This window comes from Lissotriton helveticus, chromosome 10, assembly GCF_964261635.1.
Source record: "Lissotriton helveticus chromosome 10, aLisHel1.1, whole genome shotgun sequence".
In the NCBI taxonomy this organism is placed as follows: domain Eukaryota; kingdom Metazoa; phylum Chordata; class Amphibia; order Caudata; family Salamandridae; genus Lissotriton; species Lissotriton helveticus.
The window spans coordinates 780032787-780045717 of record NC_136071.1 but is presented as its reverse complement, the minus strand read 5'-3'; the positions used below and the strand labels follow the sequence as shown (position 1 = coordinate 780045717).

At 46.2% G+C, this 12931-nt stretch overlaps 1 protein-coding gene across 3 annotated transcripts in view; it reads right to left on the bottom strand.

Moving 5' to 3' along the window:
- The window catches only part of EPC1 (enhancer of polycomb 1), a 1518836-nt gene that overhangs the window by 300030 nt on the left and 1205875 nt on the right, over positions 1–12931 (bottom strand). The gene's annotated exons all lie outside the window — the stretch shown is intronic.

Below are 12931 nucleotides of genomic sequence, written 5' to 3'. Positions count from 1 at the left end.
GAAACAGAAGGAAAAAATAATGTGTTACGTTCAATAAAATAAAATAACAGGAAAAAAACAACGCAGAAATGCTGCAATAACCCTACCATTTCCATGAGAAGAGATAGTTACAAATCTGTACTGAAATATGCAGGATGGATTCAAGCAAACTGTCTTAATATATGAAACAGTTTTGTTACAGACTTACTACTGTGCTATCCTTAAATTACACCCTACACGGTTTTGGGGAACAATGAATGGTCTAAAGTATACAATCCCAGAATCATTTCGGCATTTCATTTTTTAGGTCTCGGAACTGCGAACGTGTCGTTCCGAGACTCTATTGCAATCATTCTGGCTTTCAAGGAGTCAAGGGAGACAGGAGACAAGTGAGGTGCACGCGCAACCTTGGAACTGGGATCAGGTCGCGCGCGCTTCCTGTCTCCCATGGCTCCTTGGAAGCAGACTCACACACACGCACGCGCACGCACACACACACAGCCCCCCCCTGCGCATACACACACATACAGACGACCCCCCCGCCGCCGCTGCCGCGCATACACACACAGAATCCCCCCCCCTACACACACACTCCTCTGTGGTGCGCACAACGTGAACCCGCCCGGAGGGCTCTCGGCAGCGCATGTGGACCCAGAAACTGCCGATTGGAGCAGTTGATTCAATGTAAGGCCCCTAGTCTACTCACCAGCCCCAATGCGGTCACTTCCGGCTGCCAGCAGCCCAGGCTTCCGGGAACGGGTTAGTTTTTCCCTGGGAACAAAGACTTTGACACAAAAAACTCCTTAAACGCCAACACAAACGTGGCTTAAACACCCGGCATATCTGCACTCGTGTCTAGGGCAAACAGCCAATGAGGATGTGACGAGGGCTCCCCTCAGCCAATCCCAGGTTCTCCCAGGCAATGTAGAGTAACAGGACATTGCAGAGATTTTAATGTACCAATTGACAACTGACAAGAAGCCAGGAGCCAATCACAGGACAAGACATTCTCCAATTGAAGGTTCAGCTTTCAGACTAAACTCCAAACAGATATGTTGTTGTTTTTCGCCTCGCTGATTGGCTGTAAACCCTGGGCCCCTCCCCCGGAAGTACACAAGTTTAAATAATCCACTTTTAGGGGAATGAGGCGGTTGTCGTAGCGTGGGTGCGAAACACAAGGATTATATCAGAAGGTAATGATAGAGCAGCGTTCAGAGCGGGATAAGGGGCTCACATAGGGCATTTATAGTAGTGACAGCGAAGGTGCACATGTGCATAGCACCAGGTAGAATGTCCTCCAGAGTCACTGAGGTTGTGTGCGTGCACGGGCTTGTGTCAGCAGCAGACTGGCAGTCTGGGTGCATTCACTCTGCCCTGCCAGTCACTCCTGGGCCGTTTCCCTGGGGTCGGTGGCTGAATACAGCCTAGGGTCATGAGTGGCAATCATTAGTCTTGTATTCAATCCCCAAGGTCAGAGACAGTCTACAGTCTAGGGGGTACTATCAGTCTGAGGGGGGCAGTTCATCTCTACTAAGTGTGTTAAAGACTCGCGCTCACATGGGTTTCTGATGCTGTTTTTGGTATATCAGGTCCCGAAATGGCACAACTGTGGCTGCTGGTTTCTGCTGGTCTGCACTCTGATACCTTTGGGTCAAGTTTGTGCTATACTTTTTATGTGTGATTAAAATTTCCTTCTCCTCTGGACACCCCCCATTGCTCCTCTCTCTCCCAGTGTTCACTCCCCCACACTTTCGTCCGTTGTTCGCTTCTTCCTTCCAAGCTGGACTGTACAGTGCAGAGGGCAGTTAACAAGGCTTGGAATTCAGGGAACCTCGGGGGTGGCCGGCGGAAGACCGCTCGTCTGTGATGTTGATGCCAGGTAGGTACAAGGGATACTGAGCCAGGCGCAGGACGGTAGGAGTTTTGAAATATTTTGAAATAAAAAAATAATTTTATCAAAAGTTCCTTTTCTGTTACTCCTGTGCCCACTCCCCATTTTTCCTCTCTCCCCCAGTGTTTGCTCCCCCTCCTTTTCATCCGTTGCTTCCTTTTTCCTTCCTCCATTTTCGTTTTTTAAACATTTATCACTAAAAAGGGGGTTGTTTTACAATTTATTAGGTTTAACTGGTGGCTGCCTTTTACTGCGGACCACTGTAGCGCTCAGATACCTTCATGTCGAGTTTGCGCTATATACTTTTTAATTTACTTATAATGTCGTTCTCCTCTGTTACTCCTGTGTCCGCTCCCCATTGCTTTTTCAAAGTAATAGGCCTCACATTACTAAATGTTTGCGCTATTGGCGTTGCACTATTTGTAGCAATGCCAATAGCCCAAACTTTTACAAATGCAAGACTTATTGCACTACAAATGCTTGTTATTTTTTCCCTATGGTAGTAGCCCAGCTTTTATCTATGCCTGTATCCAAAAATACATACCCACCCATAACTTGAGATCCATTCACCTGAATCTTCTCAATATTTCCTCCTTTTTAAAGAAGGGAATTGGCTGCTCCAGATGTTATGCTCTCGCCCATTTCCATCTGGAACTCCTTCCCACTTGATATTAGAATGATACCCTGACATATAAGATTTAGACAAATTCAAAAAACGTGGCTTTTCAAACACGCATATGAATAAAACTTCAAGCAGTATGGAATGGTTCTTTTACTCTAGCGCCAAGAAACTGTTTGTGTATGCGCACTTTATAAATGTTAGTAACATAACATAGCATTCTTTCAGGCCTGTGTGACCTACACCCTATGGCCCCTGACCTCTGATGCATAAGCTTTGCTTTTTGCATAATGTTTCCATATGTTATTACAATTTTACGCTTATGTTTAATTATTAGTATGTATTAGTATAATAGAATGTTATCGTCCTTTTTAGGTGTTGCATAGGTACATGTTTGTGATGCACTTTATTGTAATGCAGATATAATGGGCTAGCGTGAATGTGTTCCCGCCACAATTCCAATTGCTGTTATCCTCACACACATCAGCATTACAAGAACACTTTCTCGAGCAACACTGTGAGAAACTATACACATAGGCAATACAGCTTTGTATAAAAGTACAGAGCTCTGGTCAACCTGTGGAATAATGTCTCCATGTACATGGCATTCACCTAAGACATAGCCTGGTATATTTGTTAAATTCGGGCTTTGCTCCGGTTTTGCTCAGATGTGCTAATTCTGTATCTCCTCTCTCCAAATGGTAGTTTTTCTAGCCATTAGTAATTAAAGCTAAGGCACCTAGGAAGACATATACACAGACTAAGTGATGATCAATTTCTTGATTATGTGCGCTTTCTTCATTTTCTCTCTAGCCAATGTATTTCTATCAGCTTGGTATATAATAAACACCTTTAGTTTACAAATCAATGTGTCTTTTTTTGTATTTGCCGATCTGGAAGTTAGGCTGTGAGCAGCCCACCACTAACCTGCAGAATTTTTGACAGGCATGATTATCAACCCCAACAGCGTCTTTTTCAGGTTCTCCAAGTAAAATAGAGGAATCAGAACACACCTGTCCACAAGAGGGTAGCTTGTGCAATAAACATCAAAAATGCCTGCTGACCCCAAGTAGCATGTGCTGGTTTTAGGGTATGGGTCTAGAGGACTTGATCCACATGTATGCACTAGTACAGTCAATGCCTCAGCTTGGAGCTAGAAAATCTACAATTGTATTTAACACTGCAAAAGCTTTGCTTCTTCCAGAGAGCTAAGCAAGACAATTGAGAACAATGAAACCACAAATTCCCACCACAACCAAAATTCTGATCACACAAGCCTTCTATGGTTGATGCAACTGCCCACTTTGGAGTGAAATGTGGGATGCCTATCTAGAAGACACCAACAGTAGAAGGAAGCTCTTCCGTCCCCTGCTAGATTGGATGGTCCCAGGTGGGAAACACAAGTTTCTGTTTCACAAAAGATGTTCATATAACAGGGGAACTGGATGGCCAAAAACAGGATGTAATGCTCAGCAAACACCCACAACTACGTGTCATCGATGTGTTCGGAGCCTATGACATCCCCATCCATTGTCCCATTATTTGGCCGGCCCAGGCACGTCCCTTCACGCAGCACTTGCACTGCGCTGCAAGAACCAAGTGCAGACAGTCGAACAGAGGCCTTGTGGCAGCCAGTTTAATTGGTGGGTAAATGTGCTCCTTGCCTAGGATGCTCGGTTCCATCCCTGTTCTGAAATTTGTAATTACATATGATATGTTATTTCACATTGTGGGGTGTCAATGGTGCTTGCTGAACTACAGATGCTCATTCTGGCCTCGCCACTATGGACATCAGGTCAAATGGTGTCTGTTCAACAACCGTAGCCAGCCAGACTGCCTCGCTATTAACATGCTCTCTTCTAGTCATGTTGGTCTATTGTTCACATATATCTTTGCTGGAAATCAAAATTATCAATAAATATTAATGGACAGATGTATTATTATCTCACGCAGTGCAGCATAGGAATGTAGAGTATTTAACATGATATCATGACATCTCTGTCCTTGCCTGTTGCTGGTGCACAATGTGCTGCCTAGCGCCGACGCAGGCCCCCTTGTGTCGTGGTGCAAGGGTGCCTGCGTTGCACACAAGATCGTTTTTGTGCAGGACGGGACACCGTGACTGTGACTGGTACAACGAACTGCAATGCAGGGTACTGCCTGTTGCTGCTACTGCTCTGTGCCTGGCACATTGGGATTGGAGCTGGCTGCTGCCTTCCAAAGCTACCGGTAAGTGCCGGTGGGCATCCTGATTTCCGCGGGACGCCGGCAGCCCAAGTTTACCACCCACCCTTGCTTGCAAATAAACATGTTTATGCCAACATTTATTTTTGCCCTGATTTATCGGGTTGAGCACAAACTCAACCTGACCCAAAGGTATCTGAGTAATTTACATGCACGCCAATTACTTTACCTACGTTTGCATTTATTTTTTGTGGGGGAGATTATGTGATTTGCCAAAAGGATATTGCATGTTTTGCAGTGGCCTCCCTTGAATGCTTCCCTTCATCGCCTCTGCACCCCAGCGCTCCACTTTACTGTTCGCCATCTGTTTTTGCTCCCCCATTGCAATTTATGCTTTTAAATGCAGGGCTGTGTCTGCTATGAGCAAATAGGGTTCTGTAAACACCAGGTTTTAGTATTTGCATTTGAAGTAAAGAGGTGGAGCAGGAATTTGCAGGCCACATTTCTGTGGTAGCAAGCCTTTTGTCTATTTCAAGCATACTTTTTAGGTCTCGGAACTGCGAACAGATCGCGAAGCGATCTGTCGTTCCGATACTCTATTGCAATCATTCCTGCTTTCAAGGAGTCAAGGGAGACAGGAGACAAGTGAGGTGCACGCGCAACCTTGGAACTGGGATAAGGTCGCGTGCGCTTCCTGTCTCCCATGGCTCCTTGGAAGCAGACTCACATGCACACACACATACAGCCCCCCCCGCCGTGCATACACACACATACAGACCCGCCGCCGCCGTGCATACACACACAGAACCGCCCCCCCTTACACACACACACATCCCCTACCTCGTCTCGGCGTGTCTTCGCGTTCCCTTGCCCCCTCCTCTGGTGCGCGTGCACCACTGGTTTCGATTCCCGCGTCGGCCGGTTTCGATTCCGTGCTTGTGGATTTATTGTCACCCACTGATGCAACATCTTTAAGCCCAGCCTCTCACGGTGGCGTGCCCCTGAACACTGACGGGATTAGAGACGCTGTAGACCCCGCTGCTCAGGTCTCTTTCTTCCACGGGTGCGGAATCGTGATCTTCACCGGCCTCTATCCTCACTCCTACGAGCCACGACAAGCAGCGGCTACATTTGCGGTTCTCCAGCGGATGAGCCATGACTTCCGGAGCATTAAAGCTGTGGCTGGGCTCAAAGGGGTTAAAGCGGGGGGCAGTGAGGAAGTGCGGATGGCAGCGCTGTGATTGTCTGCCGAGGGGCAGGTAGTCCCGGGACCCTGGACGCTCATAGACAGCCGCGGCTGCTCGTCAGGGCTTAGAGGGAGGAGGGGGCGTGCACGGAGGGTCTGTAGGAGCGCCGAGGCGAGACTCAGAGGAGCGGCGGCAGAGCCGAGGAGCGGTGCCGGGGGATGGTGAGTCCAAGGGGTATGAGGAGGGGAACCCCTTCAAGGCAGGTAGAGCAGCTCCTCAACCCCCCCCCACTGTTCATGTAGCGCCGGCCGTGGCTGCTCGAGAGGATGGGGGCCTGTCGAGGTGCTGTATCGTACAGTCAACAGGGGAGCTGTATCATGTAACTTAACGTTTGCTTTTATCATTTGTTCACTTGCAATTTTCTCCTCATGTATCAGTTCTGTTCCTATTGTGAAGCCTCTGACACCTTCGGGGAAAGTCCGCGCTATATACGAACGCATAACATAAATAAATAAATAAAATGGGGCATGGGAGTCCGGGCTGTTGGTTCCTTTTGCTGTGGACTGGAGAGGTTGAGGCTGTTAGAATTGGACCGGAGATATGGATGGGCGAAAATGATCCGTTGCGGATGTTTCCTGCGCTTCTTGGGGGTGTCAGTGCTCCAAGCACAGGGGGTTCTTATCGCGGGTGCATCCCTGCTGTCGGCCCTGCGCCCGTCTCTCTGAGTTGCATTGGTTCTGGGGCGCCCAGGTTCTCACTGTAAGGCGCTTAAGTGCAGGTGTGCTTTTCGCGAGGCGCTTGATTGCTGAGTAGAGGCGCCAGACGTGCAGATGCCCTGGAGTACCTGTGTGTCATCTGTTGCTCAGTGCGGTGCTCTCTGGTGGCAGGACAGGTCGTGCCGCTGTTTATCTCAGACGTCTGTTTGGAATCCCTTCTGGAGGATTGAACACAGCTGACCCATCACAACCGATCCCAGGACGTGGGGGTCATAAAGCTCTTGTCCCAGGGGTCTCTTATGGGGATACGACTTACCTGGTGGAAGGAGATTTATATTCCTTCTGATTCATGAAGTTTGTGTCACGAGGTACAAACAGAACAGAAAGCATAAACCCCCGCTCGTATCCCCAGACTCTGCCCCCAAACCATCAACATCCCAGTTCCAGGGGCGAAGCTTGGTCAGTAGGATGGGGGAGGGGCTACTTATGACATTCGGGGAATGAGGTGAACGCAAGGAGCAGTAGGAAGGGAGAGGAGTGCAGATTATGAGGAATACTTAAACTCAATATTTTGTCAAATAACTTTTTAATATCTTTAAAACAGAGACAAAGAGTGTGTTTTCGTCTGCGTGTGTATGTAAATATCCGAAGTAAAAGCCGACAAACTACTCACTATACCCGCCTGGAAGCACTTGTACCGAACTATTAAATACAGAATTCATTTATTAGGTGGGTGTACCCCCTTCCTCTACCCCCCCCAGCGATGCCCCTGCTCATCTCTCCCATCTTCTGCACACTCCCTTCACTCTCTCCTGGATGCATTTCCTCACCTCTCCTTCACCACCTCCTAAACACTCACATGTAAGCACTGCATTTTATTTTCTCATTGTCAATATTCTGACAACTGTGTACCTCCATCTAACACATTTGCACTTAATCACAATTGCAACAGAAATACGTGACCATTGCGCTCTGCAAAGAGGCCAAGGACTGGATGATCATGTAATCTGATCTTTATGACCCACTGACTAGCAGTGGGACAGACTTGCAATGCCTTCAGCCTCCACTCCAGTACCGGGGCTCATATACACCTGGAGTCGACTCAGTTCAAAGTATGCCCTGTACTCTTAAACGTATAGGAGAAACACAGCATCCTGGGATTAACTCACTTAACTGTGCATACCCTAACAGTGTTAAACATAGGAAATATAAACGGCACTAAATCGAGGACGGTGATTACTTTCCCATTCTTTTTTATTCAATGTTAAGGACATGAATATAGGGACCGGTTCAATGCCTTTTTTTAATTTCTACTGGGCCTGAGACCTGGATGGACCCGGCCTACTTACTGTGCATAATGCATTGTTTACTCACAATACCAGATTGAAAATTACAAAACAAGAACGACACATGCTAAAGCACAGTCAGACATTTTTTAAGTTGCCTGGTCACCTATCCAATGCTGTATTCATATTTGAAACTGGTAAAATAGTGGTGAAATGTATTGTCCCCAAGTGATATACAGAAGGCCCTTTCCAACAAGAACAAAGTCATGGCCTATATTTAAATGTAATTCAAGAAGTTGGAAGAATGATTCTTTCTCACAGAAATGCTTTATTGCGCTATCTGTGCAAATTCATGTAACGCATCACACTGTTTCCAGTCTAGCATTTATTTCAGGAAGGCACCCAGAGTACAAAACAGATCAAACATTCCGCCCCCCTCCACCGCTCCTTTTTAGGTCTCGGCTTAGAGACTCGCGAAGCGCGTTCTCGCCAGAGAACTATAGCAATCACACACAGACACACACACACAACCACACTGTCAGTGCACACTTTCACCAGGCACAGGCACCATCAGTCGTCAGTGCACGCTTTCACTGGGCACAAACACCACCAGCCGTCAGTGCACGCTTTTACCGGGCCCAAACACCACCAGCTGTCAGTGCACGCTTTCATCAGACACACATCACCAGCCGTCATTGCACACTTTAACCAGGTACACACACCACCAACCGTCAGTACACACTTCCACCAGGCACACACACCACCAGCCGGCAGTGCACACTTCCACCAGGCACACACACCACCAGCCATCAGTGCACAATTTCTACAGGCACACACACCACCAGCCATCAGTGCACACATCAATTGTCAACGCATCCACAAATAACTATTGTAGCAATCGCAGTATGGCGCACTTTACTTTCAAACGTATTCATCTAAAGCGCAGCATGCCACCACTGCTACAAAAATAAATACACAATTTTTTGGCCTACAATTTATAGACTTTTGGTGCAATTGGTGTTGCAATATTAAGCAATGCCAATAGCTCAAACTTAATTAACCCGAGACCTATTGCATTGTAAATGCTTGTTTTTAAACAGTGTTATTTCTGACACTTTTCTAACGTCAACAGCTGAAAGTAATTGTGAGGCAATCACCAGCTTTCTCCCTCCTTCGCTGTTTTCTGAAGCACTTCAAGTGAAAAAGAGACAGATGGTGAAATAGTTTCTTACCTGTAACTCCAATTCTCTAGTAAGGGTATTTCCATTATAGTCATAAACACTGAATAGTCCCGCCCACGTAAGGGGACCCCGGAGCACTTCAATATATCTTCTTGAGTGCATATGTTTGCCTTTCTTGAGGAAGGCCTGCGAAGACACTTATGAAAGAGACAGATTATGCAGCCTATATGCCCAGTCTGCAATAGCCAAATTCTTCATTAATAAGTATAAAAAATAAAAAATAAAAGGCCAGCACAACGTATTTGTGAACAATTTTAATATATTTTTGCAAACTGCATAAATCTCCCTCACAAACCCTTTCTATGATAAAGATGAAGGAGAGCAGGGCAGAGTAGCCTCATGTGCCTAAAAAAAGAAACTGCGCCTTTAAGAACCCAGAGACCACCAGAATCCCATCATGCTCAGCATGTGGCAGTCGCTTCAGTTTTTTTCGAAGGCGATGTGAGAGAATATGTATATTCGATAAATCCCTCTGTTCATTCCACCGGTGAGGGGGAGGGTTGCTTATGAATATAATGGAAATACCTCTAAGAGAAAACTGCAGTTAGAGGTAAGAACCTATTCCTTCTCTCAGAGGGATTTCCACTTATAGTCATAAGTACTGAACAGAATAACAAGCCCATCCCCACTGAGAGTGAACATTTTGGTTCATCCTCTGTCCCGTGGCGGGACGGGACAGAGGATGAACCAAAATGTTCAAGCAAAGAAATGTTTGAGGGAAGCCTGCCCTACTTGAGCATCTGCTCTAGCATTAGAGCCTAGGCAGTAATGCTTTGCAAATGTATGAACCGATTTCCAAGAGTTGGCTTTACAAATGTCTGGAATTGGTATGTTCAGCCATAAAGCAGCAGTAGCAGACTCAGCCCCACTTAAGTGTCCTTTAGGGTTAGGCGAGAGTGTTTTTGGTTAGGTTTTTGATAGCACAATAGTATACAAGAAACTATCCAAAGGGAAATGGATTGCTTGGAGAAGGCTTAACTTGTACGGACCAGACCGTACTTGAAAAATAATTTGTTCGAACTGTGGATATCACGTGTTTTGTCCATATAAAATTGCAAAACTCTCCTCACATCTAGGGAATGAAGAGTTCTATCCACTAGAGTAGAGGGATTCTGAAAGAATGTGGGAAATGAGATAGTCTGGTTGACATGGAAGTTCAAAATAACCTATGGGAGGAATTCTTGGTGAGTTTTGAGAACCACTTTGCTAGAATGAAATACACTGTATGGTTCATGAGAGCATAGAGCTTTGATCTCATTAACCCGTGGGCAGATGTGATCGCCACAAGTAAACTGATTTTTCAAGATAGATGTTAGAAAGATGCCTTGAGTATGGGCCATTATGGGTCCTGTATAAGGTGTTAAAGGACTACAGTAAATTCCCCCAGAGGGGAAGGGTGACTAATGGGAGGGAAAACCTTCTTCAACCCCTTTAGAAAGTTCTTAACAACGGGAATTCTGAAAAAATAGATTTTTGAAGACCTTTTCTGCAGGCAATATGAGCTGCTGGGTGAACCTTTATAGCAGAGAATTGTGAGACATATTGTGTCAAATGGAGGAGCATACCTCGAGGAGGTATGTCGATTCCCTCTCTGCCCACTTGCCTTGGCTTTGGAAGTGATTCATATGGGCTCCCCAACCCAGTAGTAAGACATCCGTGACTATGGCTTGAGGAGGGATTTCCTGATGAAATGGTATACCTCAAAGTAGGTAGGTTGGAGAGCATCCCCATTTGAGGGAAAGCTTAGCATGAGGCGACAGACATATCCTATCTTAACTGCTTGCCAGTTGGACCCACTAGTCCACAAGACATTCCTGCAGAGGCAGGTGCCTGTAAAGACGAGCATTCACAGTGAGAAAGATGCAGGAGGCTATTGAGCCGAGGAGAGAGGATACTGTTCTCACCGTTGGATGAGAGGCTTTCAACGGAACCTGACACTTCCCAAGAATCTAGAACCGTCTCTCCTTCGCAGGACACACTAGTGTCTGTATGGTGTCGATGGAGGCACCCAGGTTAGTGTAAGGTTTGGACCGGGACAGGTGTTGACTTGATGTGGTTGACTTAAAAGGCCCAACCTTTGGAGGAGATTACAAGTCCAGTTGTAATGAAGCTGAGCTTTTTGAGAGGTGGACGCTTTGATCAGTCAATCGTCTAGGTATAGTTACACAAATATTTAGGTATGGGTACACAAATATTTTGTGTCTTCAGGGATGGGCAACAGCTACTACCATGCACTTGGAGAATGTCTTGATTGCGGTCTTCAGGCCAAATGGAAGTAATTGGTACTGATAATGGTCTCGCTGAATTTTTGGAGAAACCTCAACCATATGCTTTTGCAGCTGGCTTCTGGTTGAAAAATTGAAAGATGCTACCTTCTACTGGAGATAAAAACGGAAGAGCGAGAACAAAAAGAGAGAAATGAACCCTCTGAGGACAATACTGGCACTGGTAGGGCCTGAAGGTACAATTTTGTTCCTTGGGCCTTTCCAGGCAGAGTACCATACAAATCTCCATTTATATATTCTATGCATGGCATATTGTTGCAGAAGAGGGAAAATCTGAATCTGAAATATCGGGTATCGTCCACCGAGACTCTGAATTAGGAGCCCTAAGACGGAGCTAAGAATGTCTTCTCAATGGTATGCCTTTGCCGGGAACAAAGTAGAATCAGTTGCAGCACTGATGACCTTATTAAGCACCATGAAACCTGTATTGACTATTTGTAGAAAGACTTCCCAATGGACCCTGGGAAGATCATCCACCAACTTCTCGACAGATTACCAGAGCGTTGTTTCATAACTGGCTGCATGATGGTCAATACAATCCGTGAGCCCAAAAATTTGGAGAGGAGGACAAGAGAATCCCGCTCGACGATAAAGAGATATAGCAGTAGCCGGAATGTAACAATTCATGTGCTGGCTTAAGAGGGTCAGTGCCAAAGGACGTAGTGGTCACAATGCTGACCATCGTATGTTAAGCGTTGCAGCACCTCTTTCTAGAACCATCTGGAATGAGAAACGTGTCAAAATATTACTGAAGCCAAAGACAACGGGACCGACATCTGCAATGCTGTCCACCTAAGAAAAGCGAGATGGTGGAGAATCCGACAGAGTCGGCATATCTCTCGATGTAGAAATGGAGGAAGCGTATCGTGATCGATGCCTAGAGCATGTGCGTGTTCTGACTTTGATCAAGATACATGTTTTGGGAGGTGGAAACGTCTGTAAGATGCGATGGCACAAACATTGGTGCTTTTTGGGGGGGGAAGAAGGGGAAGCGGGTCCAGCTAGCATTGGTGCTGGAGTGGTGCTGAGAGCAGATGATAGAGGAAGAGGAGGTACAGAGTTTCTAATGCCCTTAACATCAGCTCTCATCTGTGCCAGATGGCAACATGCTCCTCCATGTTGAGCTCCTGTAACAACGCCTCGAGGTTGATATGTCTCGACGTCGATATACTTCTCAACATGGACCTCCTGTTTCAAATCGAGGTTGATGTATTCCTCAAGGTCAACTCCATCCTTGATGGTCATGATGTTGAAGCTCTTGACATCGATGGGAATGACGTTGATGTCGATGCTCTTGACGTCACTATCGATCCTCTCAACGTTGACAGGAAAATATGTTGTGTTTGGGCTGAAAACGTCAGTTTGGATCTTGCACGTCCTTTAGAGGTAAATGGTAGAGCCCTAGCAGAGGACTGACCTTTTCCTGACTCTGAAGTCCTACCTTCAGACAATGCTTGTTTTTCTTCAGAGTAATTTAAAAAACGTCTTGTGTGCTAAAAATCTTCAGGGAGATGCTGCCTAGAAGGCAGAGACTTGCTCCCCC